This window comes from Molothrus ater, chromosome 2 (assembly GCF_012460135.2).
Source record: "Molothrus ater isolate BHLD 08-10-18 breed brown headed cowbird chromosome 2, BPBGC_Mater_1.1, whole genome shotgun sequence".
NCBI classification, from domain to species: Eukaryota; Metazoa; Chordata; class Aves; order Passeriformes; family Icteridae; genus Molothrus; species Molothrus ater.
This window is the reverse complement of record NC_050479.2, coordinates 66,245,343-66,264,053: the sequence shown is the minus strand read 5'-3', so window position 1 is coordinate 66,264,053 and position 18,711 is coordinate 66,245,343.

The following is an 18,711-nucleotide window of genomic DNA, read 5'->3' as shown; positions in this document are numbered from 1 at the left end:
CAATAAGATGACAACACTTGCCTAGTTAGGCTATGCTGGTAATGAAAAATAATTGTGGACTGAGCAAGGACTGGTTCCTGGCCAAATGTCTGTCTCTATTTGGCTTGTTTCCATGATTCTTAGGGCTGGCTAGCTTTTTAAGTAGATTTGTCTTGGAGAGTGCTTTTGGAGCAGGACAAAATACTCAGTGTGAGCTAAAAGGCTGTGTGGGTGTCTGTGCTCAGAGCTTGTGCTTGCGGTCTGCCTCTCTTTTGTCTTAGCAATATGTCTAGAATGACCAAGTGTCCCTGCCATTGACACCAGTAAATACCTAGTTAAACAATAAAGGAGTCCTCAGACCTTGTTTTTTTATTTTCTTTATTTGAACACAGAAATGCCTTACTGGAGCCAAGTGCTGAAAAACCAGGCTCGTGATGAAGCTTTGAGTTCTGGCAAGAAACAATCTCCTCCCTCCACCATCTGCAGCCAAGCTGCCTTTTCTTCTTGTTTATTGTTGTTTGTGTTTTGATGTGTAAATTACTTGAAAAAGTAAGAGGGGGCGCTAGACCCCACAGCATTCAACAGATGATGTGTGCTCCTTACTGTAGTTTCATGTAAACTCGCCCGTGTTTAGGCAGGCACTGTAGCCGCATGTATCTCAAAACAGAATAATCCATTTGCGGGTTTTTTTCCCCTCATAAAGAGGATGGAAATTTCTGAGCATTAACGAAATGGATGGGAAAGCAGAGTGCAGATGAGCAGCAGCAACAGTGCTGTTCCTGCATGTGACAATGGAGTGAGGCATTGAGGTGGCAGAAGCAGGTTTACTCTGGAGCACATCTGCATAGCACGTGCTTTCCAACAGCACACCTGTCCCAGTGCATGGTGTACTGTCACCTCTGTTTGCTGAGGAGGCACAGCTGGAAAAGACCTTGAGCCTTTTGTTTTGTTGAACAGAAAGATGCTGTATCCTGATGGTTTCTGAAGGACAGGACCAGAAGAGGGCACTAGCATCCTTGATCTGGGGCTTGAAGGGAAAGCTAACCTCAGCGTTCCCCAAAAGGGTCACAGTCCAACAGTGTTTTTTCTTGGGTTCATTTTTACATGGTTTGCATGTAGAAATGCAACATGTATGATCACTGCATCAACACAGCTTTGTTCAATTAAATTTTCGTGACATGTAACCAGGATTTAGCAAAGTTGCAATGTAAGGTTGTCAGCTGCGCTGCCTATGTCTCACATTTGGTGATCCAAGGATACTTGGACAAAATAAATTATCTTTTCAGAACATCTCTGGTCGTGTATGTGAAGTTTGACTCTTTGCACTAGTTTATCAAAATTTTTCTCTAAGATTTTTTTTTTTCTCCCTGGCTATAAAAGCCAAGCTAACTGATGTTGACTTAAAGCTTGATTCAGAGAGGATAAAAATATGATGGAAAGTGCTCTGCTAATATTCATTATGTAAGTCTTCTGTGGAAGCAAGTCTGATGTAGGAGTGGCTCCTTATATTGCAAGCTGGGCAGATGAAGCATTTCTAATATTACAGATCTTGTATGCTTTGTGCAGGAAAGAGGGGAAAAATTAGCTATAATTTTTAAGTTTGAATGTTTCTTTTGCTCATTGAAAATTTGAATGCTGGTTTGTTTTGGTTGGTTTTTTTTCAGTGTAATCTAGCTACGTGGAGAGTGTTTATGTATGACAATTGTTGCCCAGTTCAGATATTTAAGTGTAATTTTTTCATCTTGGTCATTTTGTCCTTGTCCTGTCCCAACTTGAACTGAGTTTTACTTTCACAACCTGCTCATCCATTCAAATTTATACTTGTCTTTTTCTACAGCTATTTCTAAAATGTATTTACTCTCATTTTTAATCTGTTAAATAGGAGGCAGAAGCTGCACTGTCAGAGTCAGTGGAAAACTTTTATTGAGGGCAGTCATCTGAGTGCTGCAGTGGTGTCTGACAGTTCAATAAAAAACTTTTCAGAGAAGCTTTTTAAGTCAAAGGGAAATGATTTCTCCTTGGGCAGTTATGTTGCTGAGCTATGACTGAGCTTGTGTTCCTTATTCTCTTTGAGCTTTTGCCTGTATTTGTACAGATTTATTTTAAGACAGTTGCTGAACTACTATGTCATGTGCACAGAGGTATGGGCTGCCTGAGACACTCCATGGAGGTTGGCTAGAGGAAAAAAAATGTTTTGTTCTGGCTAACAGTAGCAGCTTTCAGAAGGTGGTGTTGTCTCTGAATGAAAGAGGTACCAGGGAGAGCAGAGGGTGTTCACATCACACAGGCTTGTCTTCAGTAGGCACTTGAGCACTCGTGAACAAATGCAATTTTCCACACATGCCTGTGCACTGCCAGCTGGACATTGTGCTCCTTCCTCTCTCTCTTTTCTTGTCATTTGGTGACTGCTCACAAATTTCAAATGGAGCGGAAGGATGATGTGACCCTGCAGAGGCTCCTTTGCCAGCAGGATAACACTGTGCAGGGTTCTTGGCCCAGAGCCAGCAAGTAATAACTATCCATGGGGCACGACTGGCACACTAGTGTTGAGTAGAGCACACCAATTTTAAAAGTATCTCCCTGCATCCAGTCTTACACATGAAGTTGGCTCTTAATCTTCCATTACTTGTCCTATATCACCTGGTGTAAAGACAAGCCCAACAGGGAGTAAACAGCCTCTGACTGCCCTGTTTTTTTCTGCCAGTAATCAGTGCAGAAACTTCTGCTGCAGTTTGCCAGATTTTACCTCACAAAACTTTCTGCAAATGGCTTATTGTTTTAGTGTCTGGACTTCAGGCCATCATGACACTCATAACCACTGCTCATGTTCCCAGATCACTGAGCTGGGCAGTAAGTAAGTGATGTACAAGTGGGTTCTGCTGAATATCATTCTCTGTTTACTATATAGGAACTGCTGATCTCTGTAACTCCCACTTGGGTTAAAGCAAATGCTGACTGCACTTAACTGTGGAAAAATCCTTTTTTGTATTTTCAGATGAAACCTGCAGAACCTTTCAAAGCTGAGTTGTAAAGAGAGAAGCAATTTTTTTAAAGCTAAAGAAACAAACACGAAACAAGGTATAGAAAACCCAACACACACCAAACTTTAATTAATTAATCAAACCATCATAAAGACTATGCTGGCAATATTGTATCAATACTGTACTGAATTGTCTCTAGCACAACAGAACATTAATCAAAATTCCTCCATCTGGAGAAAATTGTGGATGCTTTGGGATGGGAATAGCCTCCACAAGGCTGGTTGGTAAGTGTTTGAAAAATAATAGAACATTTGCCAGTTTTCCTGGTATGGCGTGACAGGAGTGATCATTCCTGTAAGGATGCACAAGGAGATTGTGGGAATTTCTTTGTGGTAACTCATCTTAAAGGTACTGAAAAATTCAAGAGTGACATTGAGTGTAATGGTATAAAATTCAATGTAACATTAAAGGTAAAGAAAAAAAGCTCATTACAGTACTGAATGTAATGAATCCACCTGCCCTTGATCTATAAATGGATAGAGATTAAAGGCTATCACTAGGTTTTTGTTTTCTAACCTTATTGACTGCCCCATCTTCAACTAGTGAAATCTTCTTGGAATCTCACACAGCCATCAAATGGGGCCTGCATTTCATGATCAGAGTTTAGGATAGGAACATATTTTACAAGTATTTTTGCCATACTCTGCATCTAGGGATGATGATAATTTCTGCCTAGAACCCTCAATTTTTTGATAAAGAGCTTGGCTCCTAATTTTTCGTAAGGAAAGATCTCTTGGCACTGTAGAAAGCCAAGGAAATACATGCAGCTTCCACTGCTCATCAGTAAACACTTGGACTGAAATGAGTGGGTAGTCTTATTGTGGCAGATCCCATTGTGCAGGGGCTGAATAGAATCATGGCTTCTTGTTCAGAGAACATGATTACTCTTTTGCTTAATTCATCGACTCATTTGTATTTGTTCTGTCTTTAATAAATGCTTTGTAGGATCCTGCTGAGCAGACTGCTTTTCATTTGTTTCAGCAGTGAACCTTTTAAGTTAGTTTGTATGAACAGTCTTGAAGCAGTAGAAGAAACCTCTGTGTATAATTTGAAGTAAGTGTGTGTTAGGATAGTTGTGGGTGATGGTTAATTAGAAGGCTTGTTGCAGCTCAGGCTTTGGCAACAAAAAGTGATGGGGTTTTTTGCTCGATACTGAGTCAAAGTGTACAGAGGCCTTAGCTGATGTTGTCTGTATAGATGCATTGATTTTTAAGGTCAGAAGCAATTATCAGATTTTCTAATGCATTTAACCATGTTTGGGTGCTGCTAAATCCCTGTTGAAATAATTCTATTTTTGACTTCTATATATCTGACTCTAATTTCAAGTCCTTTAATTTTCCTTTCACCAGCTAGGCTAAAGAGCCCTTCACTAATTGCATTTTCTTCTCATGTCAGAATTTAACCACAGCAATTAAATTACCCTATGTTTTTTTTCTCTTGTAAACAAAATGGACTGAGTTTTCTATGCTTGGATTTGTTTGGGGTTCTTTTTATGGTAAAAAATTATTTCTAGCTCTTGTGCGTTCACAGCAGTCCTCTCCAGTTACTGAACACCCTCTAACAACATGGATATCAGGGGATAGGATGCAGCTCTCATCATGGTCTCATGAAGGCAGTAAGTGTAAGCTGCAGGTCTGCAAGGCCCACAGTCCCAGGGAAAATAATTTCCTAATGAGTACTGAGAGTAACTGCTGGCAGCTTCACACAGCTGAAGATAAGGCTCTAGCTGAAGCCTGCTTTTAATGAAAGCTGATTCACCAATTTTTTCCCGGTGTATAAATCAGAGGCAATCTCTCTGCCTCCTGGCAAGCTATCCAAACCATCAGTTAGGCAGGATTTGGCCAGATGTCTTCCATGCTGAGAAGCACTGCTAATGTATACTAGCTGTAATTATTATGCTAGTATTAAGTATCACCTTCTGGTTTTTATATGAAATCACTGTCACTAAATGACTTCAAGCTTTTTCCAGTATTGATTTATTTAAATTTCAGAGGTAATAGTATGGATTTTGATACCTATTTTGTTTTTAGTAATGCTCACCTCAATGTTGCTTGGATGATCAGACATGGCTTGCACTTCTTAACTCTCCTTTTTTCAAAGTATACCAGAAGCAGATTAATAAGGTAAAGGAGGATAAACAGTTTATGAAGTTAAAACTCCGAAACTTAGGGGTGAAGGACACAACAGAGCCTGAGGCATGCAATGGTGTCTTCCCCCTAATCTTTCCTAGCAGCATCATGCTGATGCTTTCCATCTGCAGTGGAAGAGGATTGAGTTAGGGAACATCTAATTACATGGCTCTGCTGGGTGTCTGTGGTGAGGTGCTGGCAGCAGGGGGCTGCCCTGTGCAGGACACAGATGGTTCCAGTTGCCTCTGACCCATGCGCCACAGGGCACAGCTGAACTCTGCAGCCAACATATTGCTCCTCAGGGAAAGTGTATGTGAGAAAGGAGGAAAATACCTGAGGGAAGACCGAGGCTGGAGGCAAAGGATTCCTCTGCAGCACTGGGAAAGGATCCACACCAGAGCAGAGGGAAGCATGGGGGAGGTAGAGTGTCACAGGCAAGCCATTATAGACTGACTGAATCCCCATGCACTGCAGTCTGGAGGGAGGCCAGGCCTTTGGAATAAGGAAAGGAAAGATGTTTCAAAGTTTGCCTCTTTCTTTCCCACTAATCAAATCAGTAGTTAATTTTTTTTTTATTGGCAATAAATTAAGTTCATTTTCCTCAACTCATTTGCTCATGACTGAGGAAGAAGGACTTGCTTAGCATGGGAAAGGATAGCTAAGGAAAATTGCTTTCAACTGTTTAAAAGAAGGTTGTTAGAAAGTATTGTATTGCACTAAATAGTTATTTAGTTGTTTGCACCCAGGATTCTTGCAAGAAAGCAAGCATGGGATCTCTCTAAGCACACATGGCTGAGGTTGTGATGCTGCAGCAGCAAGGAAAACTCTGTCTACACTTGAGGAAAAATACTTCATTATGAGACTGGTCTTAAGCAGAAATAGGGTGGAATTGGACACCTCCTTTGGAGGTGTTGCTTTGCTGCTGTACATGCATACTAGAAGTATATAGTTCTCATAACTGTGAGTTGTATTTGCCAGTATTATTTTGGTTTCATCAATGCTTATCAAAGTCAGGAGAATTTAAAAAATAAAAGGATGAACAGACTCTTCCAAAAGCAGAAGGCAATATCTTCTATCAACTTTATTTGACATACAGGCTGGTGCCTTCTCCAGTTTGGTGGCTTGATCCTTAGGAGTTCAAAGTAAGAGGTAGGAAATTTAATTGTAAAAGTCTCTACCATGTGTGTTGATGTGGTGTGTAGCAGGGGTTTTCTACTTTTTTCTACAAAGCATGTACATACATACGTGCTTTGTATGTACCTGTGCACACAGCCTCTGAGAGGTTTGAACTTGTTCTTGGTCACCTGTGTGCCAACATGCTCCAATAATTTTGAGATGCTGCACAGAGCTCCGATGTTTGATCTGTCACCTGTGGCCTCCATTCTGTTATAGCCATCTCTGTCATAACTGATGATAAAAATGTCACCACAGCAGTTCTCATAACATTTTCATGCCAGTATGAGCCTTTATGCCATCTGCCACCATGATGAACAGAAAAGTTGTTTGGTAGCTTTGATCTTTGTAACCTAGAAGATTAAATTAAACCAACCCAGTCCATGGCATCCTGTAACTTTATTAGAAACAATCATAGGCTAAAGCTGAACTTGATGTTGCCTGGGACAGGTTTCAGTTGACTGACCTAGGACCTGAGAAAGTTTTCAGGAGTGCCTGAATGACTAAGAAGCCTAGGACTTTTGCAATTTTAGAGACTCACACTCCCAAGTTATTTAGGCATTTAAAAACTGTCAGAATCAGTAGCAATACTTGTCCAAGTTTTACTGAGCAGCTTGTTTTCATTTTGAAGTGCTGTAAGAAGATGATTAACTGAGTCACTCATCTCTGATTTATTTTTTATGATTGCACTGCTAATATAGCAATGGGTTGTTGTAAACCATAGTGATGTTTCTTTGACTTTATTTAGGGAAAGCTTATCAGTATTGCAGGAATTGAAGTGTTATAAGGTACCAAGAGCAGAGACATGGCCATCTGGAACCTCAGAAAGGTTTTGGATTTTCAAAGTAGTGCCAGGCTCCAACTCTAACATATAAGGGGAACATATACTGCAATTTTTTTGGTCATCTGACACTTTGCTAAACATTGTTCATTATTCTTGGTTACGGCAGTAACTTAAAATGGTTTTTGCATTTGAAATTACTATGTAAACACATTTACTCAAACTTTCATAGGAACCGATGCTGTAAAACTGTCTCAGCAGTAGTCCAACAAGAAGACTGTATTCTGTTCACTCCAGGGCTGGCAGTTCTGCATATGTACATATTGTCTCTGCATTAATAATTCTAGGCATAATTGATTTCCATTTCTGGAAAAGACTGCATATTGCATCAGATGTGTTGAGCAGATCAACAGCTGCAGCTGTATGCTTTTTTGCCCTTTCATGTATTCTATGGGTAATGGCTTAAAGTCTACATTGACATTACCTAAGTGCAGCAGCTTTATGCGTTTTTATATTTATTTTTTTAATCTTTCCAGGGGTTTTACACAGTTGTTTTGCAAAATGCTGTGTTTATAACTTCCTAGAAACTGATGCAGTGCTTACTGACTAAAAGGCGCCTGGGAGATAGGTTTTGAGTTGCTTTGAGGCAGAAATGTGGGGTAAGGTTTTCAAAGGCACTCAGTGCTGAGCTAATCTATATTCCCATTGGAGTAGGTGGGAGTGTCAGAACTTCTAGGCCTGCTTGAAGAATGATGTGAGGCATCATTTCCTAAGTTTCTCTGCCTGCAAAAATGAAGGAAATAATAATCCCTCACAACCATGTCAGTTGATGTTTAGTAAGAGGAATAAAAAAGTGTGTTAAAGTGTCATATAGCAGGAAAGCTTGCGTGTTTGTGACTCAGAGTTTTCTGGTTTGGTGTTTGAATGGCCTAATGTTGCCTCCCTTCTTCTGGGAAAAAAAAACCAAAAACAAAAAAACAGCAGAAACAGGGAACAGAGTAACTGAGCAGGCATCTGGGATCGGTGACATCTGTTCAGAGAAGGGATCTGGTCAAGAAAAAAGACAGCTAGTACAAGCAATAGATGAGGTGCAGGGATAGGTGGTTGTTTGGAGCTTGCCAAGAATGAGGGATTGTGAAGCTAGGAGGAGGGAACATGGGGAGGATGAGTCTGACAGTCATTAAATAATCTGTGTAATCTTCCTTTCTCCAGAAGCCTTTACTCATGTGAGTTAGAACATTCAAAACTGCTTACACAACCAGGAGAAGAATAAAGCAGTGAGAGAGGGGAAGGAAAAAAAACTAAAAACAAAAACAAAACCAAACTCAGAAACAAAGTAAAACCTTTTAAGTCTTTGGGGCTTGATGTCAGTCCTACCAGGAGTAAGGCTCCTCCGAAGGAAAAGAGATTTAAAATACTTTGTTTCTAGCCTGTCATACAGCACTGCTTTGCCCTGGGGCATCTCTGGATAAAAGCTATGGGTCAGAGATATCTGCTGTTGATTGTTTACATGCTCAGGAGCGCCTGGATTCAATTGTGTTCCTACTAGGGCAGGTTAAGCCTCTTCAGTTTTTCGTGGTAATTGTGACAAATGGGAATCCAGGGGCTCAGCTCTTTTCATCTGAAAATCAAGCTTTCTGTGTGGGTGGTTGATAAATAGAAGTCCTGAAGCTGAGAATGTTGTCTTCTGCTCTTCTGTGTCTTTGGTGGGTTTTTTTAACCTGTAAAGGTAAACCTATATCAACATATCTTTCTGAAGATATTCTGAGCCTTTTTCCTGAACAATTAGCAGGTGTTAAAATGTATATGATATAAGAAAACAGTATGTTAGTTGTAAGACTATGAACATGAAAATATTTCTATGTGTGCCCAAAAGAAAGAAAAACCAATTTAGCCACCACTGGCGCTGGGAAGGCAGAAGTGTTAAATGTCCTTTCCATTTTAACCTTCACCCTTTTGTGGTTTTAGTTAAATATTGTTAGTGACAACATGATGAGAAGTGATGAGAGCTATGATAAATATAACATTGAAAGAGTGAGACATTAGCAATCCCCTTCCACAACTAGAGGGGAAGTATGTTTAAGAAAACTGTAAAAAGAAAATTTAGGTTTGTGCAGGTGTTTTGTTTTAATATGTCATTTTGATTCTTTATTTTCTTTTAAATTTTTTAAGAGAGGCTTTTGTCTATGATGACACTAAGGGAAATATGGGTGTCTGTTAAATAATACAGGTAAGGATTCTGCTACCTCAGAAATGGGAAGGGGAGATAAGTGCATGAGAAGATGCAATCGTATGATTTTTATGAAACGCTGTAGAACACTCTAGTTTTGGAGTTTAGGGCAGAACTCATATGGCATTGTTTTTTACACATTTTCCCAGAATATGAGTAAAAATATGGCTCTTTACCTACCACTTCTGCCTAATCAGGATATAGCTGGAGGGCTTGCTGACTATCTAATCGATTGTTTTTGCTCATGCTGGCACTCATTAAAACATGGTTTGGAAATGCTGCTGATGCAAGAGAAGAGAATAAAAGCCAGCTCATGCTCTCATGGCTCTGTGGACTCAGCACTGTTCTGTGTATTCATACTGTCTTTGATGCAGCTGCAGATAGCCCTCAGCAGCATAATAGCTTAAATGAATATTAGCCATAGGGACTTGTCCCAGTTGTACTTGTACATCAAATGCTCCATATTAAAATTATATTAATAATGAAATTGTGCTGGGTAAACACAGGCATCTGACAAAGGTTATGCCTTAATGCTTATGGAGATCAGTATCAAGTGGAAATTAAAATGCTGATATGAAATCACTGTTTAAAAGGGCAGGTGGTTTTCCTTTGTGCTTTTTCAGGGAAGAATGTGATCTGTCCTTCAATAAGCATAACTGTGTACCACCTGGTGCCTTGCTTTTCTGTGCTGGCAGCAGTGATAACAAATCTGCGAGGCTTTTGACACATGAAAGGTCCAAAAACATCTAAGATGTTCTTTCTTGGAAGCATCGACAGGGTACAATATTTGAATTACACATTCCCCTCACTTTTTTTTTAAGAGGAAATGGTAGAAAAGGAGAATGTAACTCTAGGACTTTTGACTTTCAAGACTGCTCAGCTGAAGCCTTTCCCATATGGAGAAAGAATGCAGAAAAATAATCCTGAATTTCGATAGTAGAATAGAGATGACAGATTTCTCTGCCAGAGTAACTCAGGTGTCTATTCCAACCTGTAGCATGCAGCAGTCAGCCATAAGGGCCCAGGTGTCTGCTCAGAACTTTATTCCACCTGTTTTTGGAAACCATTTAGGGCAGAAATGGCACAATCTCTCTGGGCAACCTCTTCCACTGTTCACTATCCTCACAGTGCAAAAGTTTATAGAGCCAGCTTGAGTATCCTTTTTTCAACTGATGACTGTATCTTGTCTTCCCAAAACGCAGGATTGTGAAGAGCCCAGCTCTGTTCTCTTTGATAAGCTCCTCACAGATATTGCACGGCCCTTTTTCTCCCTTGCTTTCATTAGTATTTTTTTTTTCACTTTTATCTCATATATTTGTCCCTGAGTGTCAGGAAATTAACATATCCATTTTCACAGGTAGACAACAAATCTCAGCCAAGTAAACTTGTTAGCTTATTTATATGTCCTGTTGATCTGACAGTAAGGTCTAACTCATCTCCAGATTTAGACCCATAAGTTTAGGTTTCCACATTGTGCATGCTTTCACTAGAAGTTTGGAAGCTCCCATTATACTCAGAGAAGCTGAAGTCAAAGCTGCCATCAGAGCGAAGAGGTCATTTGTGTCACATCTTGGTCTGCTTAGCTGTCTTGTTCTTGGGATTCTACTGGCTATAGTGGCCCTGGTTCCCACACAGCCTCTTGTACTGCAGAGACCTGAATTTTACAAGGAGAAAATGGCTAAAAGTGATACACGAAGTCAGCAGCATTTGAACATCTCAAGTGGATCTCAAGTGTGTGCTGCACATCCTACACACTGGAAGAGATGTTCTGTTTTGGAGGAACTGTATGACTTTGTTCTGTGAATATCAGAGAGGCACAGTTTGTTGGGGGCAACTTAGAGAATGGTGAGCACGTTTCTTTGTGTACAGAGCTTCGTTTGACAGTTCCGCAACACATTCTCTGTGGTTTCCTGTTCAGTGGCTTTGGGACTAAACACTGTGATTTATTATCTCAATTACTTGAGATAACTTTGAATAAGTTTGAATAACTTTGACATCCTCCTTTTGGACTGAGATGTGGAAATGACAGTGAATTCAATATTGAGTAAAATTAATGCCTGTTACAGTGGTGAGTTCAATGCACATGAAAGTAGAGTGACAGTTATAATAATTTGACACTTCGAAGGAAAGAATAGTTGCTCTGATCATGAAAAGCCTTAGAAATTCTAATTCCTTTTGTGGTTACTGTGATGAGAATGCACTATTAAATACATGAAGTGAAAAAATACTGACAGAGGTGCAAAATATCCTTGCTGTTCAGAGGATTCTGCTTTGTGGCATTTATCTGTACATTGGTGTCTCCCTGTTCTCTAGCTCCTCGGGCTCTATCAGATTACATTCCCCAGGACCTGTCTAATGTTTTGGGTAATATCCCAGGAGCCTGTCTTTCAGGATAAGGATTTTTGTTTAACAAGGCTAGGAAAATGACAAATAATCAACTGGAAATGAACACAGGGTGACACTGGGCTTCGCTAGTGGTCAGTGAAATGATTGGTGTTTGGAAAACCTCTGGTTTTGGAGTTTAGATGGTTCTAAATTACTTTTAAAAGAAAGCTATATGCAGTCAGTGAGTCTTCTATACGTGTGGGGAGAGAAGACAAAATTTTGTTTTACATATTTAGTGTTCCAGGAAAAAAAGCATAGTAGAATTATGAAAAATTGAGTGTCACCCTGGTTTAAGATTTTCTAAGCCTTCTGATGTTGACATTCTTATAGTGAACTTTCTCACACACTTTCTGTAAATAACTCATTGTTTTGCATTCCTTTATGGAGGAGGAGAGAGTTGATGGACTGTTGGTTCAACCAGAGGCATTGGAGAGGTGCCACTGTCATCCTCCAATCCACTGTCACTTTTGGAAAACTATAAATTTTGGAGTCAGAAAATAAATGGCCCTTTTTTCTCTTTCACCTTGAGAACAGTGTGAGCATGTGTTCTTTTGTGTCCTATAGCGACAATTGAGAATGAGAAAATACTTAAATCTTTAATATGAGAATACGTAAAACTGTAAAATTTTAATAATCAAACCTAGTAATTCTATAATTTCTTCATTACTTCTAAAAGACCCATGCTTCCCATTTTGTTTCTATTTCCACTTCTTGTCCTAAATGACAAATATTCTGAAATGGAAAAGCCAAAAAATATTGCAGTCTTAATATGCGTAAGGTTAGATATCTGCAATGTGCTTTGTGCTGCAGTGATTTCATCTATGTACAGTTCTGGTTGTTCACATTCAACAATCTACTAGATTGAAATCCAGTGAGCAAGAAAGGGTTAGTAGGATGGCCAGTCCTGTCTGATGAATCTGTATTCCAAAAGGAAAGCAAACCCAACTTTTTTAGTTTATCCCAGACTGGTATTCTACTCTACAGATACAATATTTGTTCTTGTATGATTATTAGGAGGGAAATATGCTTCTCTAAGTTTACACTGGTTCTAGTCATTGTGGACATGAAATTCTGAACCTGTGTTCCAGCAGGAAAAGACCTATATTTATGGGATGTACTTGTTAGTCCTTCAACCTGTCCAACAACAGCAAGAGTGTATTAGGTGGCAGGTCTCGTATTTCATTCCATTTAAGAAAATCGTATCTCTCTTTTACCCTTTTTTACTCTGGAGGGCAATTATTTTCCTACCCCTACATGTAAACTCTTCTAAAGTATAACAAGCCCCTGGATTTCTCTGTGGCTCAGGCAAAGACAGAGCTGGAGGGTTAATGACCAGCTTATGGATAGTAGATGAGAATTGATGGACAAGGAACTATGGGAAAGAATCTTGAAACCTTGAATTTTCTCTTTTCCCCCCCTCTTCATTAGTGCTAGCCACAGCCCTTGTTGATGAATCATGCTCATGGACCTGTGTGGAAGCCTAGAGGCACTCTGCTCAGAGAGGAAATCCTTGCAGGGTTTCCCATTAACATCAGTAGGAGAGCAATTATAAGGCCTTCCCACAAGGAAAGGGCTCCATTAACCCCTGCATTTGGGAAGGGCATGGACTCACACTTAATTTATTGTCTGCCAAAGAATTAAAACAACAGTGTAGCCTGAGTTTGGAATTTTTCTCAGAGCTTGTGGCTCTGAAACATAAAACAGCAAATTTCTGAAACGCTTCCATTGTTCCACAGCTGCCTTTCAGGATCAATCATTACCATGGGCATGTGACACTGAGGAAGATGTGCTACTGAATTTCATTTTTGAGCTGCTTATATGCTGCTAAGATTTATTTAAGGTTGTGACATATATAGCTCTCTTTTTCAAAGGCTGAAGCTTGTTTTCTTCCTTTTTAAACTATACTAAACCCAGTATTTTAATTTCATCAAGCTCAATTTTTGACTGAGAAAAACAGAAACAGAGGTAAAAGCAACTATCTTCTGCCCTCTTACCTTTAAACAAACTAATAGGATATATAGTTTAACTAGCCCAGGCATCAGGTACCTGAAACAGAATGTTTTCAGTGATGTCAGGTAAAGTCAGAAAATAAGTTTATTAATGAAAAGTATGAGTAATTACCTATTCTGCTCTAAATTTATATTGCTTTATATAGGTTGCACAGGGAGAGTGGCCATCTTGTGGGTACCTCCTTTGGGATTGACATAATGGTTGGATTGTCTGATATTCTGGAAGGGAAGTGTGCATCTCTTGTGATTTGCGTTTAGTACAGATCTAGAAATACATTGGGCTAGTTTTAACTATAAGATTTTAATGCGATCTTTATATCTACTCCTGATTTCTTATGTATGTGTTTGAAATCTAAAGGTTTACAGCTCACCGTCCTTCTAAAGTAATTTATTCTTCCCTTCTCCTCAATCCTATTTTACATGAGGAAATTTTCCTTATCAAATGATACAGATTATTCTATCTAGGTAAAAATTGCTGCAGTAGATAAATGTATTTTAAATTGATATATTTGTGTCTGAAATTCTGTTTTCATTTATTTTGAAATTGTAAGGACTTTAAGATGGTTAGCAGGGAAGTATTGTGTTTTCAAGCAAAAAAAAAAAACAAAAGTCATATCTACCCTTTGTATGCTAAAACTCTTCCATGAGTCAAGATACTCAGTATACACTTATATGACAAGATCCTTCAGGATTATTTTGCATTTACAGCAGAATTTATTCACAGATAAAAGTGCACCAGCATGCTTTCTTTTTTAATAATCAAAAATTCTGACAACTTTGTAATTTTTCACTTTGGCTTTGGGATACTTTTTCTGTTTGTCCAAGTAATTCACCTTATGTACACAGGCCAATGATTAATTGGGGATTTTGCAGAAAAGATCTTCTTGGATTTTAATCCTACTTGATCAGACAAGAAATATATCTGTACTCCCACGTGGAGTGCAGTAGATAAGTCCCCTCCCTTGCCATTTGATTACATTTGAACTCACTACTCCTGCTTTATTTTTTTATCAAATGGCTTGGAGGTCCCATACAAAAAAAAAAATAAATTAAAGTTTGTGTTTGTTATCTGCTAATATGAAAAGCACACCATTATTAATTTGTCTTATATTTCTTAGGCCAGTAACATTATAATTTTTGTCAAGAGGGGTGAGCAGTCCTTATGAGGACCAAGTCTCAGAGTCCAGAGGCTTATTTGCAGTGTGTTGCAGCCACACAAGCATGCAGGCTGAGTCCTACCCTCATGGTAAGCAGCAGTGAATTTTGGTCTTGGAAAATTCACTGGAGAAACAGATCCTCTATGTCAAACCAGGTCTCTCTGAGAGGAAATGAATACAAGCAGCATTGTTTGATAAGCCAAACCATGCCTCTGCAATAATATCCCCCATGTCACTGACCCCTTCAGCAAGGTCTTGACAAACCAGTTTCTCCAGGGTAACTGGTAAATGTTTTTCTCAACCATATTCAGTGATCTTTCTTCTGGAGCCCTGCATATTTTTCCCTACCAAGTATGTCAACAGGGCTTTGTCCCTGCTGAGATTTTTATATGAACCAAAGATCCTCCAAAATCTAGACTTCTGTACAAATATTCCTCTAATGCATAATAAATCTATATGTAGGCACAGTATACAGGCCTTTTTTCATTACATTTTTTCATTAGCCAGTAAAGCTTTTGTAATATTAAGGGAGAATTAATTAATTGGATCTATAACTCAAATGTCTTGTCAAAACCAGCTGCCTGAGCTTGGACTCCTACAGTCCATGGGCAGGAAAAGGTACCTTCAATAGGTGTTATCCCCTGTGCCCCACACACCCACCTTAAGAGGAGATGAATGACTCTTTCAAGGCACCAATTTCTTTCTGTTGATGCTACAGGAAGCTTAACTTCCACATCTAACCTTAAACATCCACAGTGATCCCAGAAACATTTTCCTTCACTTTCATTAGCATCATAGGTGGTATTGATGATGCAATTGCTGCAGAAAAAAATATGCAGAATAGGAAAATGATAAAAAGGCATGGGGAGGGGAAAAAAACAAGGTGACAATTTTTCTGCAGACAATAAACAAAATGTGAAGTGAAACAGAGGATACAAATATCAGTGGTCCTAAAAGGCACTAATATTTTTTGCTGAATGAGATGGCAACGCACAGAATAAATAGTAATATTTAGTCATTATTTTAGGGTACTTTCTATCTTTCTATTCTTCTCATGTCTTCCATTGATATCCTTAGGATATATTGTGAATTGATCTCAAGACTGAAGATCCCCACATTCTTAAGAATCTTTCCTCTTTGGTAACTTGGATGGCTCTTTTCTATCTTCCCTAGAATTATCTTTTATCTCCTTGCTGTCATCTCCAAAGACTGCATGTGATTCCCCAGTTTCTGTCTCCGATCTTCTCTTATTTTTTAAGTGTGCTTACTGAAAGTATTAAAAGCCACCTGCCACTGATTAAAGTGACCCTGTTTCTCTTTATTCTCATAGTCCATCCTTGCTCATAGTTTTTGAGAAAATAAATTTAATTATTCTGCTAGAAAGCAAGCCTCTGGAGTGCTCTAAGAGCTCTGTAAGGCATCAGGGCACCTCACCTTCATACAACCATTTCCAATTGATCATCCAGTGCACTGCACCTGGGGAACTGACGTAGCCTGACTCAAATTAGGCCTTCACAGAGCCAGCCTACTCTGTTCATGTCACAGAGGGGAGAGTGTGCTTTGCTGAGTGTTGTGTACCTCTGATGGAAGAGAGGGAAAAGTGAAAAGAATATTTCTCCCCTTAATTACTCAGCGTATTTCTAACCCCCAGCACAGCTGAGGGGGACTTGGCATTTTAGACCCTAGATTCTCATTAGTTTGGAAAATATTATACTTGAACTGAAAAATTATACTTGTTGTCCTGTGTCAGTGATGTTCTAAGGAGGAAAAAGCTTTTGTTCACAGGCTGTGTCAGTACTTCAGCCATCTCCTGTGGTGTGTGGCAGAGCTGTCCCACACCTCCCACCACACTCATCAGCACTGCTGCCTGCCTTGGTGCAACCAGTGTTCTTCCTCCTACCTGCCTGAGACACCGATTTTTGCAGCTCTTCACACTTCAAAAAAAAACACTCTGCTAGCTCAAGGAAAGGTTTAATTACAGGTTTGGGTTGTTTTGCTTTTTAAAATCTTTATATTTTTAGGATCATTAATATACTTTAGTACCTGAAGTCTTTGTTCTTTAGAACTGCTGGGCAGGCAGTGCAAGACTGCAGAAACAGTTTCTCTGCCTTCCTCATTTATGTGAAAAGAAAGAAATGTTCCTTTCCAGTGTGCCAGGGTGGGTTCCTGTAGAATATCCCAAGCACCTCCTCAACTGGCTTTGCAAGCTGCCTTTCTGGGCCTGCTTAGTCTCATAAGGTGTTATTCATAGATCTTTAATTGGTGACTATGATGTTACAGTGATGAGAGTTGTTCTTCTCTCTGACTCTCAGAATCCAAGAGGCTTCATGGAAACACAACTCACATCTAGAATGTGAGCAAAAGATGTCATTTATTGATAAAAAAGAAGCAATTAAAAGATGTTAACAAGTTAATTATATAGCCACTTCTGATACTGAGAGCCCCAAAGTGATGGCATTTTATAGAAGATATTTCCTCCCATAAGCATCTCTACGTTTGGATTTTTCTTCTGCAGATTTTCACCCGTACCTTTTTGAATATTAGTCTCAATTCAGAAACTTAGAACAACCACAACTAATAATCTAAAGGTAAAAGATTTTTTTCATTTTTACATTAGTTCTGACTGTAGATAATTTTGGTGTGTGTGTGAGGGAGACAGAACAAAACTCAGGCTCGCTGGTATTTTAATACTGTGACCTGAGGGGTCAATACTGTGCATTGAGGTGTCCTGAGAGGACACCTCATTGCAGTCTAAGGCTTCCTGGAGAGGGGAAGAGGAGGGGCAGGCACTGATCTCTTCTCTGTGGTGACCAGTGACAGGACCCCAGGGAATGGCCTGGAAGCTGTGTCAGAAGGTTTAGGTTGCATATTAGAAAAAGGTTCTTCACCCAGAGGGTGATTTGGCACTGGAACAGGCTCCCCGGCAGAACTGATCGCAGCCCCAGCCTGACAGAGTTCAAGAAGCGTTTGGACAATGCTTTTGGGACATGGTGTGACTCTTGGGGTTGTGCTGTGCAGGGACAGGAGTTGAATTTGCTGGTCATTGAGTTTCCCTTCCAGCTCAGGATATTCTATGGTTCTATGACCTCAGAACTGCCTTGGCTGTGTTTTTGTATTTTTAATATGTAAGGCTTTAAAATTTAAACCTTAATACTTAAGAAAATGATCTCTAGGTTAAAAATGGATTAGAATTAGCAGTAAGATTCCTTGAAACTGCAGGTTACGCTGGGATAGCCCAAACCTCAAAGGTCTTTCATGAACCAATCGTCAGTGACCTAACAGAAGTGTTATCTCACATGAACACAATCCTTGGGGTGTGCTGTTGTGACAGTTAACTGACAACTAGAAAAAAAATATTGTGCACAGAACTATCTACAGTTAGTCTTTTAAATAGCATAAATTAATTTTCTATTAAAATTGGTTTAACTGAAACTTACAAATTTTGCTTAGGGGAAAAAATGTACATATTTTAGACCAGATTCTTAAAAGTAGTCAGTTACTGGAACAACAAGGAAAATCCAGCTCTCAGTCCATGTTTTTCTGTGAAAATGCAAAATGTGTAATTTATGTTCAGTTCAAATCTGCATAATTACACATACCCCCAAGGAATGAGCTATAGTAAGTTCCAATTTTGCATATTAATTTCTTAAATAAAACATTTAATCATAAAGTTGAGAAAAAAAGTAACCTTTAATCAACATTAAAGAAGTGGGAGCTTTAGAAAAGGGACAGCAGGTATAGGGACACTGATCACCTGCAGAGCCATTCACCTTTGGTTCAGTCTTTCCTGTCAATGTCTCCTTGGGAATAACCAAGAGTAGTTCCCA